Below are 25226 nucleotides of genomic sequence, written 5' to 3' on the forward strand. Positions count from 1 at the left end.
TGTGTGTCTTGTGTTTTAACCCCTAGGACAATATAGAACTCGTGGGAGGTGGGTGGTGATGTTGACCCCATGGCGTGGAGCGACCCCCACAAGGAAGTCAGGATCACAATGGGTACGTCCACCCACTGAGATGGTGGGACTGATCTAATGGGAGCTCACCAAGGCCAGCTGGACTGGGAGCAATGGAGCATGTGATCAAAATGGACACTCGGAACGTGGCTGGCAATGAAGGCTGACTGAGAAGCCAAGGACAATGGCATTGAGATTTAATTCTACTGCATGGACTAACTTTGTGGGAGCCTAGTTTGTTTGAATGTTCACCTTTAAAGACCTGTATGTATGAGGGAGGACCTTGGACTTCCCACAGGGCAAGGAACCCTGACTGTTCTTAAGACTAGAGAGGGAGGGGGAGGGGGGAAGGGGTGGGAAGGGGAAGGCGGGGAGGGGGAGGGGGGAAGGGGGAAGAGGGAGGGGGAAGGAAAAGGGAGGTGGGGAAGAGGTGGAAATTTTAAAATAAATAAATAGAAAACATATTGTTATCTATGAATCCTTTTTTTAATCATGTAGACTAAATTGTAATTATTTCAGCCTCTGCAAATCTCATCATCCATCCAGTCTTAGGAAAGTACTATTGACATATGTCATGGAATTCCAAATAATGTTTTGTACTATTGTCTCTTCCGGGGCTTCTTTGCTATCTCAAAACTTCCTTGATGTTTTCTTGTCACTTGAATTTTTTTCTAGGTAAACACACACACACACCAGAGATAGATAGATGATATAGATAGATAGATAGATAGATAGATAGATAGATAGATAGACAGATAGATAGATAGATGATAGATATATATTCTTGTAAATATATACATGTATAAATATATGTGTATACATATATATGTATGTATTTTTTCTGTTTCTCTTTCTACTAAGTTGGTTAATATATTTAGTTTGTAGTGGTTCACACTGTCTTTGATCTTATAGTTTTGTCATATAGTTTGAGAACAAGTATTGTGATAATGTCACAACTGTTTTCTGGGAGAACATTTTTGTATTATTCAGAAAGAGACTTTGGTGCTCCATTTGAATTTAATACTGTTTTATTATAGTCTGTGAAGAATGTCATTAAAAGTTTGATGGTGATTGCATTGTGAGAATAGACCTTTAAGTAGTGTGTCCATCTCCACAATATTAAACACCAGTATCTTCTTTTTAATTTAATGTAAGTGGCATATATGAATATACCGTCATATGAACATTTTCTCCTAGACCACTTAGTATATAAATAGTCTATGTTCATTAACTCCCATTATTATCTATTTTTTCATAGTTCTATAAACAGTAAACTATCTTCAATATTGTTTTGTGGGATTCCAACATGAAGAACATCATGGAAGCTAGCACATTTATTCTCAAGGGACAAACCAACAACTCTGAACTGCAGATCATTCTATTTTTCGTCTTTCTAGCAATCTACCTTTTTACTCTAATAGGAAATGTAGGACTGATTATTTTAGTCCTTGAAGATCCACAACTCTACACCCCCATGTACTGCTTCAGCTGTGCATTGTCTTCTGTGGATGCCTACTATTCCTCAGATATCACGCCAAATATGTTAGTATGTTTTATGTCAAAAAACAAAATCATTTCATTTCATGGGTGTGCAACACAGATGTTCTTTGCTGTTACATTTGGAACAACAGAATGCTTTCTTTTAGCAGCAGTGGCTTATGATCGCTATGTAGCCATTCACAGCCCACTTATGTATGCAGTGAGCATGTCTCCTAGAGTCTATATGTCACTCATCATTGCTTCCTATGCTGGTGGGATTCTGCATGCTGTTGTTCTCGCAGTGACCAAGTTCAGCCTGTCTTTCTGTTGTTCCAATGAAATTAGACATATATTTTGTGATATACCTTCTCTACTTGCTATTTTCTGCTCTGAAACTTATGTAAATGAGCTCCTGCTCTTCTTCTTTGTGAGTTCCATAGAACTAGTCACCATCCTGATAATTCTGATCTCCTATGCTTTTATCTTCTTGACAATTCTTAAAATGAATTCAGCTGAAGAAAGGAGGAAAGTGTTCTCTACATGTGGAGCTTACCTCATTGCTGTATCCATTTTATATAGCCCAAGCCTCTTCATGTACGTAAGACCCAGTTCCAGCTATTCCAAGGAGTACGACATGATAGTATTGGGATTCCCATGTTCAACCCCATCATCTACAGTCTCAGAAATAAAGATGTAAAAGAGTCTATGAGGAGAGTTTTGAGAAAATTTTCATATTAAGCATTAAATTAAAAAAAATTAAACTAATTTTTCAGTATCTCTTAGTGATATGTTCTTAATAAGCAGTTTGATATAGTTCTTACATATTTTTATTGTAGTTTTCATCAGTCTCTAGTAATACATTCAAACATAAAATCACTGTTGCTTGTCTCTGCTTATACCATGTGAGCTGACCTGCAAGATTTGAGGAAATTCTCCCTATCTCCATCACCCATCTCAGCTTAGAAGCACTGTGAATACAAATGCATGTTATCATCTTTGGTGTTACTCTTTTCTAGGAACACAAACTCATATCCCCAACCTTACACAGCAAGTGCTTTACAAACTGATCATCTACCATCACTTCAGGGTTTAATGTTTAAAGAATGTAAAATTCCATTTATTTTAGGTGATTAATCAATATTTCAAATTGTTGTTATTATGTATTCATTTTAAAAATTAAAATGATGATCACATTCAGCATTCAGCGTGATATTTATATGTCTAAAAATGTGGCATACAAATCTGTTATAATGATTGTAGTAGTTTGATAGGACTATAATTATAACACACCATGCAGTAAAATAAAATCAAAAACAAATAAACAAATAAACACAACAAGCCAAAAAATTAACCAAATGAAAAAAATCCTTATTTCTTTCTACGTCTGGACGTTAGATATCTAAAACCAAAAGTTTGCAAAATTAAACAGCTCTTAGGCATTTCCCTATAGATTGTTACAGATTTTTCTTTGTAGGTTACTTTCTTGTCTTCATTTTTGTTTTCCATTAGATGCATATTTTTTCCTTATCTTTCCCTATGAGGATAATAAGTATATTGGATTAACACCTGTAAAAAGACTTCATTATAACTAACTGCATTTTAAAAGACTATTTCTCTAAATCCAGTTATTCTGAAGCACTAGGTGTTTAGTTTTAACATGGATATGTGTGAAAAATTTGTAAATATACAAAAATATACATGAAATATACAATTTCGTGTACCCACTGTAAAATTATTCTAAGGTGTAAAGGTTGCAATTGTATACCACCCTATGGTTTGATCAGACTAGCCTGATCACTTTCATGAAGTCTTGATAACTGTATTTTGTTATATACCCCCCCATCACTCCCAACAGATGAGGAAATATACCTAGGACTTTATGCATGGTACAAAACGTTTTACCACAAAGTTTCATCCAAGGCTCCACTTACATAATTTCTAAATGTCATTTAAGATGACTCATAAAAATAGATCCATTCCATCCTGTCTGATGGCCAGGATTTACAAACGTACTTCTGCTCCTTCTTTTGTAATATGAGTTTACCTGGAAAATGGCTATCTTCAGGAACTTGGTCTAGGGTAGCTTTACTGCCTAAACAACAGAATGCTAATGACTTCATGCCTCAAAGTGTCAAAGCAATGACTGTTCGAGTTATCATTTATATCATGTTAAAGAAGTATTTTGTTGCCTTCTTCCCCTTTTGTTTTGGGTATAAAAAGTATATGAAAAATTAAACGCAGACAATTTCAGTGTTCACTCGAATGCCCTCCTGGTATTTTCTCTGATTTCTGTTTTTTATTATTTTCACAAGTGTCTTTGTGTTCTTTGTTGGGAACTGTGAACCCCCAGATCCTGAATTTCTTGTAAACAACTTGTTTTCCCCTGACCTGAGTGCCTACAGCTGCTCTGAGCATGAGACCCTCAGGAGTTCCTGATGGCAGGGGAATGGTTTCTGGTGCGGTTGGCTTGGGTGTGGCTATCCCTGTATAAGCTGCCCCTGGACACAATAAAGGGGGCATTCTTGGGCATTCTGGCATCAAGCATGACCAGTGTCTCTGTCTCTGTGAGTCTTTGTGTGTTTCAATCTCCAGCCTCTTGCCTGGTTCACGGACTGCATGGGGTCACATAGAGCGCAGATGGGTGTCGTGCGCCGCAGTTCTTTACTAATATTTCTAAATCTATATACCCCTACCTTGGTAAGAGGTATTTTATGTCAAGGTCAGTCCCCCACACCAGTGATAGCAGAGATAAATATATGGGAGAAATAAGCAATTAATGACTGGCAAGGTGAGAGAGAATAATAGTATGATGGATGAGACCATGAATAATGGTTGTGTGTTTGTCCTGGGAGAGGCAAAAAAATAGCATTCTCTAAAGTGGCCAGATAGCATGTTATTTAGCAGTTGATATGTACAGCCTTAAGTCTGAAACAAGAGATGTAGTGACCATGAGGACAGAGGGGAGAGATGAGGTTCATCCAAAAGATAATACATTAGGAAGGAATTAACCATTGATGAATGCTGATTCATATTTTCTATTTTGTTGAGTTGTTTGCAGAGTGTTGTGTTTTTGTCTTTATTTTGGTCATGTTTCCTTGGTGCCTGAAAAAGGGGTCATACATTTTGCTGGTGATATACTCTTCCAATCCGGTGTGGCACAGGTCTTTATTGTGGAAGTTGAAACATCTCTACTGTATGGAAATATGACAAGGAGAATTTGAAAAGCCCAGATTTGTCTCATGGTATTGATATGGAAAACATCTGTAAGTTTTCCATCACTTTTACAGTAATATTCCCTTTGGTCATAAAGAAAACAGAAATGGGGGTGAATCTTGGTGATGAAGCGATGGATGGGGGGTTACAAGGAAAGGATCAGTCTTTAACAGCCTGATATAGAGCAATTTCCTGAGACTATTAAGATGGGCTATTGGGTAGAGGCAGAGGTCCATTGAACATTGAACATCCATATGGAAGAGTTATTATTAACAGATGCAGATAGGAAGAAATAGAGGAGAAGAGAGAAAGATTAGATAGAAAATATTTTTTAGAATATTTGTTGTGCAGTCTTTGAAGATGATAGATGTAATTCGTAGATCTGAGAGGTCTCCCTTAGACAGCCAATATTGGCAATCAGGCTTCATGTGTCTTTTCCACATTTTACACTTGTCTCCATGGCTACCGTGACACTGATAATAGGGCCAGTCAAGAGTGTGACGATAATTGTGTTCCTCCCCTCTTTTACATTTATTAATAACAAACCTCTAGTCTAATTTATACCACTTTGGAATATAGCACATGAACTCCTTTTTTTCCCTTCTTAGAATTTAAAGCCCTGTAAATCAACCTTTTTGACACTTAGAATTCCATGGGAGTTTTGCAAGCCTGCCTCCCTTGAGCCCTGAAGTAAGATAAGCAGCTCTTATCTGTTTTATGACCTTCAGGAATTCCATCCTTATAACCTTGCTATTGCCAGAGAATAGCTGATTGTGTGTGTACATGCACTGGAAACTTTACAGAACTACATAACACTAAAAATAATTAGAAAAAGCACTGAGTGAGAGATTCATTCACCCTCAGACATGAGTCCTTCTCTGGCTGTGGCTTCCACCCTGAACCCTGAGAGGGCTTTTGGGCTGGACCCCAAAGGCTCTTCTTAGAACCCCATTACAAATTTTAAATTAACCCTTTTGTTAAATATTTTACAAACTTTTAATCATACCCAATCTTTAAGCAAGAACATTTTGTTATCAAAGGTGCAGATCTATAAACCATCTCCTGAGCCAGATTTTCACTGAGCAGGAGCACCATAAAATAACAATTTAATACCATCGTTACCTAAAAGATGTCTGAATCCCTGTAGAACTGAGTCTGGTAAGCTAATATCAATGAAGGCTTTAGACATAGGAAAATTTATGAGCCCAAACTGTAAATGATACTTCAGGAGCAAGTGGAGAGAAACATCATCCAAGTAGTTTGTGAGTACCTATTCTTCTCTCTCTCTCTCTCTCTCTCTCTCTCTCTCTCTCTCTCTCTCTCTCTCTCTCTCTCTCTCTCCTTCCCTGTTAGGTTCTAGCCCCCAAATTTGCAACAAAGTTAAAGATTCATCAATAACAATTTTACAAGGCAAAACATTTTCACTGTCATGGGGAAGGAGGATGAACCACAAAAAAATAAATAAATAAAACAGGGGTTCCAGTAGAGATAGGGAGAAAGCTTGGATGTAGGGAGTATATCTTTATTGCCCTGATCAGCCCCAGTGGTTGCTGTAAAAGTCCAAATAATGTTGGGATCTAAGATACCAGTAGGTGGGAAATTAGAATGGTTATCTAAGGGATTCTGAGAACAGATTTTTACAAAATAAGTACATTTGTGGCCCTTCAGGTTTGGTGCCAGGTCAAAAAGCTAAAGGTATTATAAGAAGCACTCCAAGAGGGAATGAGAAGGTATATATGTCACCTTTCCCGTGGATAAGAGGTGAAGTGGAGGTGAAGTGGAGAAGGAACATGGCAGCTTTAGTTAGGGGCAATCCCAGAACTCAGGGAGAACTTGAACAAGATGCAGATGTTTAGTGGATTGTCAGTAATCTCAACTGGTGATAGGATGAACAGCCTGAGGAGACTCACTGCCTGGTGACTTTTTTGAACGAAGTCTAAAAGCCCATCAAAGACAATAAAATCCAGAACTCAGGAATGAGATTTCATTCATAGAAAAGGGACAGGACGGAGTCACATAGTATCATTAAAGTCATGAGGGTACAGAGAAGCTGTGGGATTACAGACAGCTTTAAGAGGGAGCAATAAAATGATAGTGGGAGGAAAGGGTCACAATAGCCCAGCCAGGTCTAAGAAAGCTGCGTGACTGCGGTTTTGAGGGGTGGGGAAATGGGTTCAGTGAAGAGATCCAGCCATAACCTTAAAGAACACGGCTAGAAATACTCCCCAACTCCAAGAGTAACAGAAGGCTGCCAGACAGTCCCTTTCTCTAACTCAGAGATCATTACACAGATCAAAGAGGAAACTGACTTCATTATTGCTGGTTGTTGATGTGCCAAGCCATCAGTGCGCTAAAAGGTGAGTCTGTTGCTGGTGGACTGGAAATGAGGGATAGAGTTTCTAGGAAAACATAGACAACAGCAAAACTTATCCAAGTCAATGGATTTATATAAGACTTTTTCTGCACAGAGGATTTTGTCATTCAGGGGCAGAATAACAATTTTTTGATTCCAATCTACAGCTAGATATGTGACAAGGAAATTCTAACAGCATAAGTTATTGGATTTCTAAACTTCAGCCAAATTTTATAATTTGAGCAGCTATAAAACAAGGTAATGCAGGTTATTGGATATAATATAATAAGAGCAACAATTGTCTATCCAGCGGGGAAACTGATGCTCAATTCCAATTTAAAGAATCTTTTAGCAGAATGGGCGTCTAGGAGAAAGAAGAACATTGTATGAAAACAATATATAGTAGGTAGATCTAAATATAACAGCTTCTTAGAGAAAAACTGCTTCCCTTTAAAACCTGGAGTAAATGTCAAACCTTGGCTGTAGTCAACAATCCTCTAATTGGATTTAGCAGTCACTCAATAAAAGAGTAAACACCTATAAAAAGACACAGGTTAAGAGAATGGACATGAAAACAGGATCTGACATTCTGCTGTTTTCAAGAAACACACTTCAAACTCAAAGACAGACACAACCTCAGAGTAAAGGGTTGGGAAAAGGTTTTCCAATCAAATGGACCAAAAAAACAAGCGGGTGTGGCTGTACTGATTTTGCATTCTTACATAGTTGACCACCTCAAAACATTGCACTTGGTGAGTACAATGGTAGTACAGAGAACAGGTTGCACACTTGACTACTTTTTTTTTCTTTGAAAATGCTGACTTTAAAGAGTATTTTGCTAGATGGTGTCTTTCCTAATTTCTGTATTGGTGGAACTCTCTTTTCCTTATTTAACCTTAAAAAAGACAGTATCCTCATTCACATTTTCCTTATAGTAGATATAGCAAAGAACATGTAGGGACCAAATACCACAAAAAATGATGGGGTCTTTTCTGATGTCCATGATCTCACTATCCTCAAGAAAGTGTGAACACACAAAAGAGAACAGACTAAGCAGGTTGTATTTATAGTTTTGTGAATATATACATGTTATATGTGTGTGTGCAGAATTAAATATTCTATATTATTTTATTATTATGTATATAATGTTATTTCATAATATATATGTATATACAATAACAAAAAAAAACACAGGCTGTCACTGTGATGGGGAGACATGGGAGCAGTTGGGGGCAGGAAGTCCAGGAGGGAATCTGAAAGGAAAGAAAGCTACTTAATTCTATTTCAATTAAAAATTAGAAAACAACATAAAAGAGAGGGATAACAAAAATTAAAAGCTTCCAAATCCCAACACATATCACTTCTTAACACTCTGTCCTGCAGAACTTCAGGGAGGCATGGGCTGATTCAGCCAGTTTTTTTTACCTCTGAATTTTCCTAACACATAGAAAAAGAATACTTAATGAATCTACTTGGATTTTAAAAGAATCAAAATTCTCATTAAGGCTGTTGTTCAAAAAATATACCCAGTGATAGGCAATTCTGCTAGCTTTGATTGGGACCCTGAGCAAGAAAAACCTCAACTAATGAAAAATCATGAACCCTATGGGCTGCCTCTTGTAAAGGTACTGGTCAGTGTGGTCCCATTCATTCACCTTATACAAGGTAAGTTATTACCATGAAAGACCCCAACTCAGCTTTAGCTGCAAGTTACGTCATTTTGCAAAGGTTCAAGACAAACAAGCTCAGTTTAAAAAATCACCGGAACGCTGAGCAAAGCAGGATACCTGAGGTCAGAATAAAGGTAGCCTTATCGGGCTGCAGGACAGGAGATTTATGGTCAGACATCTGGCCTGGGATGGGAACAAAAACTTCAAAGACAACCATATGTACTTTAAGATAGGGTCAGGTAAGTTATCTGGTTTCTTTGATCCAGGCCAAGGACCATGGGACCTGTCCTCAAATTCACCCCTCGCCTCATTCAAACTGGCCAATGAGATCCCTGTAACCACGCTTCTGCTTCTGTACCTTACTTCTACCTACCCTAAACCCTATATAAACTACCCCAAAACGCAGCCCGGGGTGCTCAGTTCTCCATGTGACTGCAGCACCCACAGGCCTGTGTGAACAATAAAAATTGCCTCTTGTTCTTGCATCCAGTGGCTCGGACCTGGTTCTTGGGCAAGGGCCTCCACACGTGTAAGACACCCTCAGGGTGCTCTTTCACCATGCTCTTGGTTTTTTCCAGAACTCTAAGGTAAGGCATTGGTGAAGCCACAACATATATGAATCACAGGACATGGTGTAGCCACAGGGCGATTGGTAATGAAAAGTCCCCAGACTATCTTGATACAAAATATACAGCTTTAATAAACAGAAGTAAGACTTACAACAGCTTACACCAGAATCTAAACGATCCATCCAGATGCAGGAGCCAGGCAAAAAAGAGAGACTAGCAGAGCAGAGCTCGCTTGCTAGGTTTATAGGCAGGCTTTCGCCTGAGGGCAGCATGCCCCCAAAACAGAATATGATTGGCTGAACTCCCCTATCAACATGGGAAAGTCATACTGATACTAACATGGAAGTTTCACCCTTACTGGGTAGCCTTTATAGTCTTGTAAGTTACTGTGCACTAACAATAAAGAAAAAGTAATTTTACTCATTTACCAACTACGATAATGGCTGCAGTGGAAGTATATGCCCTTCAGTGCAAAAAAGGCATGAGTGTTATGGGAGTAGCTTACCACATTCTTAACAGAATTAAAACTAGTCTACCAGCTGAAACTCGTGTCTTGTACTGTTAACTGTGCCAAAATCTTATAGCTGGTTAGGTCTCAGGCCCTAGGGGAAAACGTAAAATTATTGTAATGTTAAATGGACATGGAAATAAACTGTCCCTTAAATTATTCCTTTCTATCCGTAGATAGTGCATGTCTCAAACCACATAAAATAAAGATATTTTTGCAGTAGATGACAATAAATACAGAGACTCATAACTGGACATTGAGTGAAGCATGACAAATAAAAACTCAGAGTCAGAAATTGGCGTTCAACCTGAAGATCTGTAAACCAAAACAGCCAGCCACTGGTTCTTACCTCGAACTCACTCTGAAATGGCGATCTTGTTTCCTGGTATCTCTGAATGACACTGTGTATCTGAGAGCCATTTCCTTCCATTTTATAATCCTCTCCATGGCTGGGATTAAGGACGTGCACCACCATCATTAAAGGTATGTATGCTCCAGTTTCTATGGGAACAAGTGTGGCTACTAGGATTAAAGGTGTGTCTCATTGTGGCTACTGAGATTAAAGCTGTGTGTTACCATAATCTGATCTGTAAGGCTGACCAGTGGGACTGTTTTAGTCTCAGGTCTTCTGGCAGTCTTTATTCATTAAAATACAACTGAAAACCACTACAATTGAGTAGGAAATAAGACCTATCAGAATTATTGGCTTTAAATGGAATATCTGTGTCACAACCCCTTTGATCAAGGGACCAATATGAAGAAAGAGGTCAGAAAGGTTGTAAAATCCTGAAAGGAGGTACCAGAAGATCCATCGGAGAGAATATTCATCTGGCGATGAATGGAGATAGCGACAGAGACCCACACTGGAGCACTGGACTGAGCTCCTAAGGTCCGAATGAGGAGCAGAAGGAGGGAGAACATGAGCAAGGAAGTCAGGCCACGAGGGTGGGCACACCCACTGAGACTGTGGAGCTGATCTATTGGGAGCTCACCAAGGCCAGCTGGACTGGGACTGATGGAGCATACGATCAAACTGGACTCTCTGAATGTGTCTGACAATGAGGACTGACTGAGAAGCTAAGGACATTGGCACTGGGTTTTGATTCTACTGCATGGACTGGCTTGGTGGGAGCCTAGTCTGTTTGTATGCTCACCTTCCTAGACCTGGATAGAGGGGGAAGGGCCTTGGACTTCCCACAGGGCAGGAAACCCTGACTGCTCTTTGGACTAGAGAGGGAGGTGGAGGGGGTAAGGGTAAGGGGCAAATGGGAGGAGTGGAGGAGGTGGAATTTTTTAATAAATAAATAAATAGATAAAAAATAAATAAATAGATAAATAAACAAACAAATAAATAAATAAATGGATGAGAAAAAAAAGATCCAGAAAGGATGCCTGTCAGAGGTTGTGATGCCTGCACAAAGTCAAGGAGACAAAAGACCAGGATGGATGCAGGAAGAACACAATAAGTCCTACTGGTACCTCAAAATGACGAGGATTAAAAATCTGTGGCTTTTGGTAGAAGAAGAGTCAGATGTCTTTAGGTCTACTGCCCTTGAGAGGCTTTTCATGATCCAGTGGATGGTCGTACACACATGTGAACACAGGCAGTACTGGATGACATCAGGGCGCTCTAAATACGAGTACATGACATTTGGAAGAAAGGGTAATACTGGGAGGTTAGGAAGGAACTGGTGGGGAGATATTGATAGTATGATTTGATCAAAATAAAATGGATGCAAGTCAAAATAGGTAACATCTGAATGAGATAAAAATCAAGAAAAATATGCCATGAGTATATATATATATATATATATATATATATATATATATATATAATTGTGATTGGATTTTTTTGGTTTATGTAAAAGAAAAAAATAAAGTTGGAGGTAAAGCAGTGTTTCACTGGAAGAAATGTGAATTTCTCCACAAATTCACCACTCAAAAAGGTATCCTGTGAGAAATTTTTCTGGGAAAAATATGCTATGACATTCCCTACATAAGGAACTAGATTTGGAACTGTTATATAATGCATACTGGCAGTTTAGTTATGTGAGAATCATATAATCACAGGGTCATGAATACCCAGTTTCTACTCGTGAGAAGAAACAAACACATAATTGTGACAAAGAACAATATTCACATAAAAATATTTATTATATATTTTACTAAAGTAATTTGGTATGCAAGAAAAAGAATTCATTTTTGAAAAATGGTACAAGAGAAAGACAATTGATGTTCTTAAATTAATTTGAATACAGAAGACAACACTAATTAAAATCAGGATACATTTGCAATTTGTAGCCATGAATATTTCATGTAAGCCTGAATTAACAACTTTATATTTTTCCTGTCATAGTTTTTTAAATTTTTTATTTTTTAATTATCATTTTTATTTATAACACAAAAGCTGGAATGTTTCTTTCTGTACCTCTGTTAAGACTAGACTGTTATTCTACATCACTCATGTTTGTTTTCTGTATGGATGCATTTATTTCTTTTCTGCTTGAGGCTATGTGTTGAGTCATATCCACCCATGACAATGTACTTTTCAGTGAAGTGTAGCATTAGTTGTCAAAGCAATTCCATAGTGAGGAGGTGATGCTGTAGTTATTGTGTCTGAGACAAGAAAAGTATTGTTTCACATGCTAAGGGACTTTATCAAGGTCATCAGACAACTAAGGGAGAAGAGACAAAAAGAATCTTTTGTGTGTACTGTCAAGTCTTCCAAACTCTACTTGCATATTTAAGCCTTGCTTACATCTTGGAGACACCAGATAACCCTTTACAGTATAATTTACATTCAGGGAAGCTTTACATTTGCAGAAATAAATGAAAGAATTATGTAGAGAGTCCTCCAGATACCTTTCTATTTTAATATCTTACAACTGTGAGGACATTCGTTGCTATCAAATTTAAACTATTTACATCACCAACCAAAGGGCATATGTTATTCACACTTTCTTATTCTTTTAAGATAGTTATAGCATGTTCCACTGCTTGCCTCCTTACAGAGATGATTTTAAAGTTAAATTTGTTCCTTATTGTTTTAAAACCTGTACCAACTGTCAAATGATGAACAATTTGAATAAAATATTAAGCAATATTAAATTAAGACTCAACATATAAAATCAATAAATATGAAGTCATGTGTGTATGAATAAAATACTGTCTAAATAAATGAAGAGAGGCAGATTCTCATTTAGAAGGATTCCTGTATCTTCCCTGTCCTCAGAAAGAGAAACATAAACTCCCACTTCCTGCTCCTGACCATGAGCATAGCCTGGAAAGAAGAGAAAAGGAGGGACTACAGAGTGGAGGAATCAGACAAACACTACCTCAGCCCAGGTAAGCTGGTAAAAATCAACAGTTGTAAATCAAGCTGAAGTCTGTAGAATTGTAATACCCAATTGAGCCTTAGGAGACTAAATAACACATGACATCCCAGGACATATAAGGGATTTTTCTTAAAAGAATAAGGTAGTGTGAATAACATAGGCCCTATTATATTTCTAAATGTGTATATTAATTATAGACCAAATTTTCTCCATAATTTCTTCATTGCCTCTTTTACATTCTTTGTTCCTTAGACTGTAGATGATGGGATTCAGCATGGGAATTGAAGAGACCAGGAATAGGAAAATAAAAATGTAGATTCCAAAAATAAGAATGTAGAAATAAAGAAATATAAAGTTAAAAGTATAGTAGAATGAGAACAGACTGTCAGCAGCTTTCTCAGCAGTTCAAGGATCATTCATTCACAGTGAGCTGTTTTCTCAGATGCTTGGGAAGCGTAGGTCATTTTACAACTGGCTGTTTTATTTGCAAGGCCAGGGTGTCTCTCTACAAATTGACAGTAGTGTCATGGCCATCCCTGATAAACGACAGATGTGAACTGAGTTAACCTTTAGGAGACAGAGATATGTGACCTCTGGGTTAGACAGCGTCTCCATTATGGAAAACTGGCACCACCAGAGGAGAGGCACAAGACTCCAGTTTACACCTGGAGGTACCAGGAGACAGTGGACAAATACAACAGTTTAATTAATGAGCTCTGATAATGTAGGTTGTAAAGTATAGCAGTCAGTATCTGAGTTTCACCTTGAGATAATGTGAAAAGCTTTCTGCTATCTTCTCAGTTCTCAACCTAAGAACCAGTAAATCCTAATTTATTAACCTTCTAGTATTACTGCCAGTCCCTTTCTGACTAATTGCTAAAGACATCTGTTTTCTCGCAATTAGTGACCTTCGTTGCAATCTCTTCTGAAACATATTTCATGATGGCTGCCTAGTTACCTCTTGACATTAAGACTCACTCCCCTCTTTAGGGTCTCTGCTGACCAACCCAAGGGTCAGGGCAAGGTTGTAAAACTTCTTTTGTTCAGAGATAATGCCTGGTGGCCCTACTATAAAAAGTGGGTTCAGAAACTGGCCTTTTGCCACAGCCTAACAAACACCATCTCTGGCTGTGGTCTCAGCTAGCTGATAAGCTTCTGTTCTCCGTGGTGTTTTATTTTTTTTTTTATTTTTAAGTTTGCTTCTGGTTTTCCTAGAATCTTGTTTCTGGAATAGTTTGCTTCTGGTTTATTAGACTTGGTGGTGTTCTCATGTTCGCACAACCTTCCTGGACCCAACAGGAATCACAATGGTGTAAAATATTGACACAACCATGTCATGATTTGACGCATAGCTGGAGCTTGGTCTCATATAACTAAAGAGGATTGTACCATGGTAAATAGACACTCCAGAGGTGGGAGTCACATGTAGAGAACACTTTTCTTCTACTCTCAGCAGAATGCATGTTCAGAATGGCAAATTAATGAATCCATAGGAGATCAGAACAATCAGGATGGTAGTGATCCCAATCAAGCCCACCAAGTATAAGAATAGAAGCTCATTGGTGCGTGTATCAGAACAAGAAAGAGCAAGCAATGGTGGAATATCACAGAAGACGTGCCTAATTTCATTAGATCTTCAGAAGGACAATCTGAAAGTGGCCACTGCGCGTATAGTACCATGCAGAACTACGCCAGAATAGGAAGCTATAATGAGTGTCACATAGACTCTAGGTGACATGTTCACTGCATACAGAAGTGGGTTGTAGATGGCTGCATAGTGGTCATAAGTCATTGCTGCCAGCAGAAGAAATTCTGTGGTCCCAAATGTAACAAAGAGAAGCATCTGTGTTGCACATCTGATGACGCAGGGCGATCGGTAATGAAAAGTCCCCAGACTATCTTACAAAAGATACAGCTTTAATAAAAACAGAAGGGAAAAATTACACAGAATCTCACCCTTCTGGAATGCTGGATCCAAGGCAGGTCGAGAGGGGGGAGGGGCTTTCATCCGCCAGGGCAACATGCCCCACGAACAGAATGTGATTGGCTGAACTCTCCTATCACACATCCAAAAATGAGATGGATTTATCTTCTTCCAGGAAGTTGACCAACATTTTGAGGGTAACAGCTGTAGAATAACAGGGATCCATGAAAGACAAAACACTAAGGAGGTAGTACACGGGGTTGTGTAATCGAGAATCCCCAATGACCAATACTACCAGTCCAAAGTTTCCAATCAGAGTGAAGAGATAGATAGCAAGAAACAGTAAAAATAGGAGGACCTGCAGTTCAAAATCATCTGTGAAGCCCAAGAGTATAAACATGGTAGCTTCTGTCACACTCTGTAAGGGATTCTTGTGGACATGACTGATGCCAATCATTCCATTTTGATTTTGAGTTACATATTGCACATGAAGAGTCCTATGTAATAGTTGCCTCATTATGTCTATGTTTGGTCCTTAAGACATAGTGACCTCATTGGTAATAATGAGGTGAGCAATGACAAGTAACTTTTAGGAAAGCAGACAGATGTCACTATATGAAGTAAAAGAAAATGATAATTATACTCACTTGTCAAATAAATTTATAAAGTTAAAAATGCAGCAGTTAAAGTAGTATTTTTATCTAAATAATTTTATATCACTCTGTTCAAATTATTGTTTTTAAATTTCCATTCTTATGTATTTTTCTTTTATAATACTGTGTATATGTATATATATATTTCAATATCTTGACATGAAATAGAATTGTATCACACTCTCACCCTTTCTTCCTGCCCCTCACAGATATCCTACCTCTGAATTTCCCCCATGTTTTCCTACCAACACTCTAAACTTGAAAGTCTATTTTTTGCTTTATTATTGTTCTTATAAATATAAATATTTTTGCAGAAATATATAAACACAACCTCTGGGTCCATTTTTGTTTTTTGTATATATACACTTTCAGGGAAGGCCATTTTGCATTGGACCTCCTATGAGAGGCTCCTATCTGGGAGAGGCTAATTCTCCTCCCAGGGTGGGATTCCAAGAAAATTTTGTCTCTTCCATTTGTGACCATTGATATTACCATTAGTCAGGTTCTGTTTGAGCAGATAATTTGATTTTCAAAGATTCGTGAAAAAAAAAAGTAAATTCAAACTATTATAATGGAAAGTTCACACACATGTAGTAGTCAATATTTTAGATTTTTGAACTTGAGATTCCACACTTTTATCACAGGTAAATTTTAAAGTGAAATATCATAATGAAATTTAAAGAAAAAAATATTTTAAAAATCTTTTTTATCTCTACTGAAAATCTCAAGAAAACACAACTCATTGAACATAATAAACATTCATGTAATTTCTTCACAGTAGTTTTGGTTTAGGATTTTTTTGCTGTCATGGACTAAGAGTTTATAAAATTAATATTATTAATTAATATTATTAATTTATTATTATTTATTATTAATAACATTATTAATTAACTATTAATAACAGTTACACAAGGGGACAGGAATGATTCAGTCATGTAAATATATACATTTACGATTTGCTCGTAATATGAAGTTTGGTAAAGCTTATCAAATTAAATTGAACATTCATATCAGCATGAGACAAAAATAGAATTTCTATAACTTTAGAACAAGATGGAATCATGTAGGTACATTATTCCAGATATATCCAAAGACTATGTGAATATTTTGTTCTAGTATATATATTAATTTTACAAATATGTGAGTAAACAGCAAAAAAATGTTCATTCATTACTTACAAAATTTTATAAAAAAAGCAATGAGATTTAGTTTGCATAAACACAGATAATTTAAATGTTAAGATAGGAATTCAGGGAGGTATTTTAATACAAAACATTGTCTTTGATAGCTATTTTAATAAACTAGCCTATAAATTTATCTGATCAATTAACTGCATGAATATGAAAGGTCTGCAAATCACGGACTTAGAAACATACACTTAAAATAGTCCTCTTTTCTCTCTTTTCTCCCTTTTTTAAATCTTTCAAGATTGGTAAAGGAATTTTTTAAAAAATGTTTACTGAATAGGAAAGGTGAAAATAAGAAGTATCACATTAAAAAAATAGTGAAAATGCTTAATAACACAAATGAGATTCAAAAATTATTAATAGTTTACTGAAGAAACATAACAAAATACAGGTTAATTGTTATGCAATAGAGGAATGTCACCTATTCTATAATTCTATAAATTTGTTTCTCCTCTACGGTCTGAGATAAAGTGATTTTAGAGGACTAAGAATTGCATTCAGAGTCTAAATCCTGATATTAGAGTCTCTTAGACAGGCTCCACTGATAAACAGTGTGTACTTCAAAAATGCTAATTAATAATCTCACCTGACTCATTTTACCACATGAACACAGACAATTGTAGAAGAAAGAATTTTAGACCCATCATAATATATTTTCTAGAATAAATAATTTGCAGTATACATAACTATAAAATATAAATTCTAAATTTTATTCATATAACATATTACAAAATGCTAAGGGAATATAAAATGTCTTTTACAATAAAACATTAAGCAATTACTGAAACAAGACATTAAGAACATATATAGCATATTGATGTAGGTGGGTCTTCTGTATTTCTGTTGCTTTCACTGGTTAATTAATAAGAAACTGCTTGGCCTGATAGGTCAGAACATAGGTAGATGGAGTAGACAGAACAGAATGCTGGGAAGAAGGGAAGTGAGTCAGACGCCATGCTTCTCCTCTCCAAGATGGAGGTGCGTTAGAATTTTCCCGGTAAGCCACGACCTCATGGTGCTACACACATTATTAGACATGGGTTAATTAATATGTGAGAGTTAGCCAATAAGGGGCTGGAGGTAATGGGCCAGGCAGTTTATAACCTAATGTAGACTCTGTGATTTGCTTTGGGACTTGGCGGTTGTGGGGTACCGGACAGGTCAGAAACCCCAACAAGCAGGCCCCATTGTCTGTAATCTGTCAATCATTTTAGATAAATGCTGATTGGCCAGGCAGGAAGTATAGGTGGGTCAACCAGACAGGGACTATAAGCAGGAGACAGGAACTATAGGCAGGGCAATGAGAACAGGAGAATGGTAGGAAGGAGGAAGTCCATTCCTCCATTCCTGCCCAGACTACAGAGAAACAAGATGTAACCTGCCCCACTGGAAAAGGTACTGAGCCACATGGATAACACAGAAAAGAATTATGGGTTACCGTAAGATGTAGGAATTAGTTAATAAGAAGACTGAGCTAATGGGCCAATCAGTTTATAATCTTATGGAGTCCTGTGTGTGATTTTCTTTGGGGCTTGCCAGCTGTGGGGTACTGGGTGGGACAGATACCCCAACAAGCTGGTCCTTCATGTTACAACATATCTTATTTTGAAATTAAATACAATGACTCTCTAAATTACTGTATAAGAAGACTCATCTATCTGTCATGGTTTTTGGACTGGGAATATGTCAGTACAATAATATGGATTTCCTTAAGTTATTGTAAAATTTTGACCAAATATTTTAGTAAATATTGTTTTGATATTGACTGAAAAACATTTGTATGGTATCTGAATTGATGTAACTTTTATTTCCAATCACATTTTATTAGAGCATTAAATGAGAAATAGTAAGAAATTTAGACAGAACAGGAAAAATGCCAAAGCTTGTTTTTCCCAAGATTAAAGTCTAAAAATATATTTCTCTTAAGCTATACTTAAAGATAGTAGAAATTTTATACTATACAGTTGCAAATAATTTAGATGAAAAATTTATGTATAAGGCATTTTAACTATAATATCCTCAAACAAATAAAATTTAAAAATAAATTTCTCAATTCTCATGATCAAATCCGTGGCAATAATATTGGAAATACTAAAACCAAGATGAAAATCATAGCAAAAAGTATCTACAAGATGTGTAGCTACTATAATAGGTTATAAATGATGTGTTCATTTCTCTTATTTGATCTACACAACAACTTATGAAAATAAACAGTCTAATATCATCATATTCAAAAGAAAACTGAGGATCACTAAGTGCACAATATAGCCTTGTCATATTATTATCTATTAGACAATGCAGCATTCAATATTTCAGTTCCTTGCCAGTACAATGCATGCTTTCTCCATGAACATACTATGTCTTCATTGTCTACTGTTATAACTGGAAATATCAAATCAGAAAAATAAAAGAAGATAGCATCTCTCTTTGGATTATTATATGAGAGAAATAACATTTAAGCAAATTTCACAATTTGAAAATAAACAGCTAAAATTATATCTAAATATATGGCCAGTTAAAATGTGTATAAGATAATAGTAGCTATGTAAGAAATTGAAATTAAAGGAAACTGAATCAGAAATGAAAAAAAAATACATAAAATCTCATTGGAAGCTAATATTATATTCTAGTTGTTTTCTTTCATAAAAAAAACATGTAACTCCTAAGGTATAGCAAAATATGTGAGCAATACCTCATGTTTTCCCCTTCCTTTCCCAGAAGTCATTGATTCAATTTGCAACACAACTCTGTTTGATAGGGTCTTCCATATCAATTTTAGTTAGGTTCAGACTTGTCCTATAACTTGAAACCTATTTTTTTTTTTTGAAAGTAAATTTTATTAAATTATAAAAGTTTCCATTTCTGCCCCTCTTCCCAACACCCTCCCACTCCCCCCCACTCCCTCTCAGCCTCCCTCTTAGTCCCTTAGGGCAGTCAGGGTTTCCTGCCCTGTGGGAAGTTCAAGTTTCTCCCCCTTCCCTCCAGGTCCAGGAAGGTGAGTATCCAAACAGACTGGATCCCCAAAATCCAGTATATGCAGAGGAAACAGGTCCCAGTATCATAGTCAATGGCTTTTCAGAAAGACTTCCGGTCAGCCACATTCAGAGAATCCGGCCAAATTCCGAGAATCTGGTTAGATCACCTCCTCGTTCAGTCCCAGTCCAACTGGCCTTGGTAAACTCTCATTAGATCCGTTCCCTTGTATCAATGGGTGATAGCATCCCTCGCAGTCCTGATTTCGTTTTTCATGTTCTTCCTCCTTCTGCTCCTCATTTGGACCTTGGGGGGCTCAGTCCGGTGCTCCAATGTGGGTCTCCGTCTGTATCGCCGTCCTTCGCCAGATGAAGGATCTATGGTGATAAGCAAAATATACATCAGTATGGTTATGGGCCACGGCCGATTCAGGCACCCTCTCCTCTGTCCAGAGAACAATCTGGGGGATCTCTCCTTGGACCTGGGATCCCATATATAATCAAGTCTCCTGTAAACCCTAAAATGACTCCCTTAGTTGAAATATATTCTTCCCTGATCCCATATTCATCCTTCCTCCCTCCCCCCCCCCATCCCAGGCCACCGAGCTTTCCCCATTCCTCCCCTACTCCCTTCTCTCTAACCCTCTCCCCTTCCATCAACCCTCCCACCCAAACCCCATGCACCCGAGGTTACCTGGGACTCTTGTCTATTTCCAACCTCCTGACGGATAGCTAAATAATCTTCATCAGGTTCATCTTCTTATTTAGCCTCTCTAGGATCACGAATAATAGGCTCAAAGACCTTTAATTATGGTTAGAATCCACTTATGAGTGAATACATACCATGTTCCTCTTTTTGGGTCTGGCTTACCTCACTCAGTAAAGCGCTTTCTATTTCCATCCATTTGCATGCAAAATTCAAGATGTCATTGTTTTTTACCGCTGTGTAAAACTCTAATGTGTATATGTTCCACACCTTTTTTAACCATTCTTCTATTGAGGGGCACCTAGGGTGTTTCCAGGTTCTGGCTATTACAAAGAGTGCTGCTATGAACATAGTAGAACAAATGCTTTTGTAGTATGTTAGGGAATCTCTAGGGTATATTCCCAAGAGTGGAATTGCTGGGTCCTGAGGGAGGTTGACTCACAGTTTCCTGAGAAACCGCCACACTGATTTCCACAGAGGCTGCATGAGTTTGCATTCCCACCAACAATGGATGAGTGTTCCCCTCACCCCACATCCTCTCCAGCATAGGCTATCATTGGTGTTTTTGACTTTAGCTATTCTGACAGGTGTAAGATGGTATCTCAAAGTGGTTTTGATTTGCATTTCCCTGATTGCTAAGGAGGTTGAGCATGACCTTAAGTATCTTCTGGCCTTTCGAAGTTCATCTGTTGTGAATTCTCTGTTCAGTTCAGTACCCCATTTTTTAATTGGGTTAATTAGAGTTTTAGTGTCTAGTTTCTTGAGTTCTTTGTATATTCTGGAGATCAGACCTTTGTCTGATGAGGGGTTGGTGAAGATCTTCTCCCAGTCAGAAGGCAGCCTTTTTGTCCTACTGACAGTGTCCTTTGCTTTACAGAAGCTTCTCAGTTTCAGTAGATCCCATTTTTTCATTGTTTCTCTTATTGTCTGTTCTACTGGGGAAATCTATTTTAACACTTAAAAAACTTGACATAAAGAAAAACCCTTGCTTACCTACGAAAATGAGCTGCTATGTCAAATAGGAAATGCTCTGGTTGCAGTGCATATAAATGAATAAGCCATCTTGTCATTCACTTTAGCGGCCATGCTAATGCCCCAGGATGATTCATGTTCTTTACTGGGACAGAAACTTACTTTTTTTTTTCCAACTGTAAACAAGTGAAAGATCCTAGAAAAACAGACTAAGTCCTGAAATTGATCATAAGGAAGCATTTTGGTTTTGATTCCCTGAGGTTTTTCGACCTGTTTAGTATTTGTATATAGGAGGTCTGCTGATTTTCTTGAGTTCATCTTGTATGAGGCCATTTGACTAAGGGTGTTTATCAGCTGTAGGAGTTCCCTGATAGATTTTTTGTGATCTTACATGCACTTTTATTCTCTAGGTCTCTTCTTTAGCTATCAATTTTTACCTGATTTAACAATATCCCAATGGTACCACATAATTTCTCTGCATTTTAAAAAGTCATATTTTGCATTTCTCATATGTTCTCTTTGCTCTGCTGTGTAGAGCCTGACATCTCTGACAGGCACATAACAAGTTACTTTTTTATAGATAGCCTGGCTATGGAAACAACTTCCAAAGAATCATCATTATTTTCATCTTCTAGCTCTTAAATTAAACTGAAAGTTCCACATAAGCTATTAATGCATATTCTTGTGACTAATTCACACATCTCTTCCTCGGTTCCTTTCACATTCCTCAGGTCATTTTCTATCTGGGTTCCATCCTCTATATTGTAAATTTAGTGGAGATTAGAAACCCTTTTAGGTAACTGGGTTCCTCCTTTTATTTTTCCCCTTCCTTCTTATTCTACTTTAGACTGTCACCTTACTGGTCATTTGAGCTGAGTAATATAAATTGCACATTTGCTGAAATAGTTAATGTTCTGTTGCTGTGAAGAGACACCATGATGATAGTGGCTCTCATAACTCCAAGACGCCAGTCACTTTTCCTTCTCAAGCAGCGTCTCTCACAGATGACTAGACATCTAAATATTTTAGCCTATGGAAGATACTCCTGTTCAATCCTCCCAATTAACTAAAATAATTATTCTTCACATTGAATTAAAGTCTCTAAAATATTTATCAAATATATTTAATTATATTTTCTGCTGATACTGGCTTATTAATACCATCAATAATTCATAAAGGAAAATAATGGTCTTGAAAGCTTCGACTCTGTGTATTAAGGTGTGGACTGATAACCATCTGTGAGTTCTGGTGCCCTCTTGAGGAGTAGACCTGGTCAGTCATCCTCAAAAACTTAGGTCATGAAACCCAATAAGGAACAGTTCAATGGAATCACCATATATGAACTACACAGAAATGCTTTAAAATTGCCAGGGCATAAATTTCATTTAAATTTCATTAAAGTGATTATTTACACATGACAAAGTATTTAAAGAAAAGAAGTCTAGAGGTAAGAAAATTAATTTGATGTTCCTATCATTTTAAAGAACTTTTTGGTTTTGAATACTGTGTTTAACCTGATATGTCTCTGTCTCATGAGTTATAACAAGTAATACTAGAATATCTCTTGGATTGCTTTGGCCTTTACATAAATTAGCATACAACAAATGTTTGTAAACATTTTCTGGTTCTTATTAATCTGCAGCAAGTGCTACTTTATTGTCATTAATTATTATTTACTCAATAAATATTTTCTCCACTGTCTACATACTCCAAGGAATGAGATTACCATAAGAACACAATTCTGAGACATGCTGATTCAATAATGATATGTGTGTATCTACCCTTTAACCCAATATAATGATAATATTTAAACTCCCTCTTTTTGGCTTCTGGCATATTAAAATAAAATCTGATGTAGTTGTGCATTCTTGTAGCTTATCTAGGCATCAATCTTAGTGATATTTTACATAGTTTTACTTAGCAGATAATTTTATTATATTTATAATGTATCATAGTTCTTTTGCTCTTTAGTTCATATGTTTTTGAGAGGTCTTGGGGTGTTACTAATAAATCAATTCTTTTAGAAAATGTTCCTTAAATACTATGAATAAGCATGTCATAAGTAAATATTAATAGTTTTATTTTCTAGGATAAATAGTTGAATAGACATAATTTTTTTCATATCTGATGAATACTCTGTTGCCATTTTTTTTCCAGGGAACATTTGAAAAGTTCATACTGGAGACATGCGCGACTACAGAACTCATGGGGCAGATCAGCTATAGTCAAGAGGGTCTGTGCCTGCACTAAATCTTAGACTTCAATGTAGCTCTTGAAAGGAGGATTGTCCTGATTGCTGTTTTAATAGGATATTTGTACTGAGGATATACCCCAGTGTGACGATGAACGAGTGATTCAAGTATAGAAAGATTTTCCCGAATTGACTCTTCCATAAGCAAACAATAAAAATAAATGCAGCCAGAACAGTAAGTTAAATAAATCCTTAATAGAGAGGTATCTTTAGAAAAACTAATTAGTATATAAGAGAATATTATCTCTGCATAAAAATACAATGTTGGAGAACTAATCAACATTTTATTTAGGGAAATAGCAAGAAATTAAATATTGTTGCATGAAAAGTCATATTTGTTTTCTAGAGTCTGACAACAAAGAAATTCAATCACTGTTATTAAATTTGCCTACTAAATTCTAAACATGTACTTACAAAATGACATCTCTTTAGAAATCTTCTCATGGCCTCTCTTCCATGGTCTTCATGGTCTTCTGTAGAGAGATTACAGATAATGGGCAGGAGTGTGGGGATCACATTGTTGTAAAATAAGGACTCTCATGTCATGCCATTCTGACTGGGATGAAGTCTACTGTCTAAGGTGTTTTCATTTAATTTCCCTAATTGTTAGGGAAGTGTCCTGTCTGCTTCTGCTTCACCTGGTTGATTGCTTCTTAGACTGTGAAAAAAGTTTTAGTTTAATGAGATCCCAGTCATCCATATCAATAGTTGACCTTATTTCTTGGACAAGTGGAGTCCTATTCAGGAGTTCCTTTCATGTATATATCATGTTGGGTAGTGTCTATGTTTTCTTCTATCAAGTTTAGATCTCACCTGTATGTTTTAGGTTCATTTGGAGTTAGTTTTTGTGCAGTGTTATGGATGCTAGACTAGTTTCATCCCTCTGCCTGTGGCTATCCTTTTGCCCAACAGCATTTGTAGAAGATGCTTTATTTTCTCCAGTTTATACTTTATGGTATATTTGTCAAATATCAAGTGGCTGAAATTACCTTACTAAATTTAGGTCTTTGATTTTGTTCTATTAATGTATATGTCTGTTTTGTGTGTGCCAGTAACATATTGTTCATTTTTATTTGTTTGTTTGTTTTGCTATATCTTGTAGCATGAGTCATAAAAAAAACACAAGATAGATATTAGTGTTAAAATTGAATCTGAAAATCAAAGTGTACAAGCACTTGCTCTTACCTCTACCTTAGACAGAAATAGGCAATCCTGCCTCCAGAAATACTCAGACTGCAGCTGAGCCTAAGACCTGTCTCATCCCATCTTATATTCCTCTCTAGTCCTGGGCTTAAAGACAGGCACAACTACACCCTGGTGCCTATGGCTAACTAGTGTGACTGCTGAGATTAAAGGTGTGTGCCA

At 36.9% G+C, this 25226-nt stretch overlaps 2 pseudogenes; one reads left to right on the forward strand and one right to left on the reverse strand.

Moving 5' to 3' along the window:
* Positions 1 to 1375: 1375 nt before the first annotated feature.
* Positions 1376 to 2293, forward strand: LOC148122497 (olfactory receptor 5T18-like; annotated as a pseudogene).
* An 11077-nt stretch (positions 2294 to 13370) lies between these two features.
* Positions 13371 to 15637, reverse strand: LOC148122498 (olfactory receptor 5T9-like; annotated as a pseudogene).
* Positions 15638 to 25226: the final 9589 nt, after the last annotated feature.

This window comes from Myodes glareolus, chromosome 3, assembly GCF_982192425.1.
Source record: "Myodes glareolus chromosome 3, mMyoGla1.1, whole genome shotgun sequence".
NCBI classification, from domain to species: domain Eukaryota; kingdom Metazoa; phylum Chordata; class Mammalia; order Rodentia; family Cricetidae; genus Myodes; species Myodes glareolus.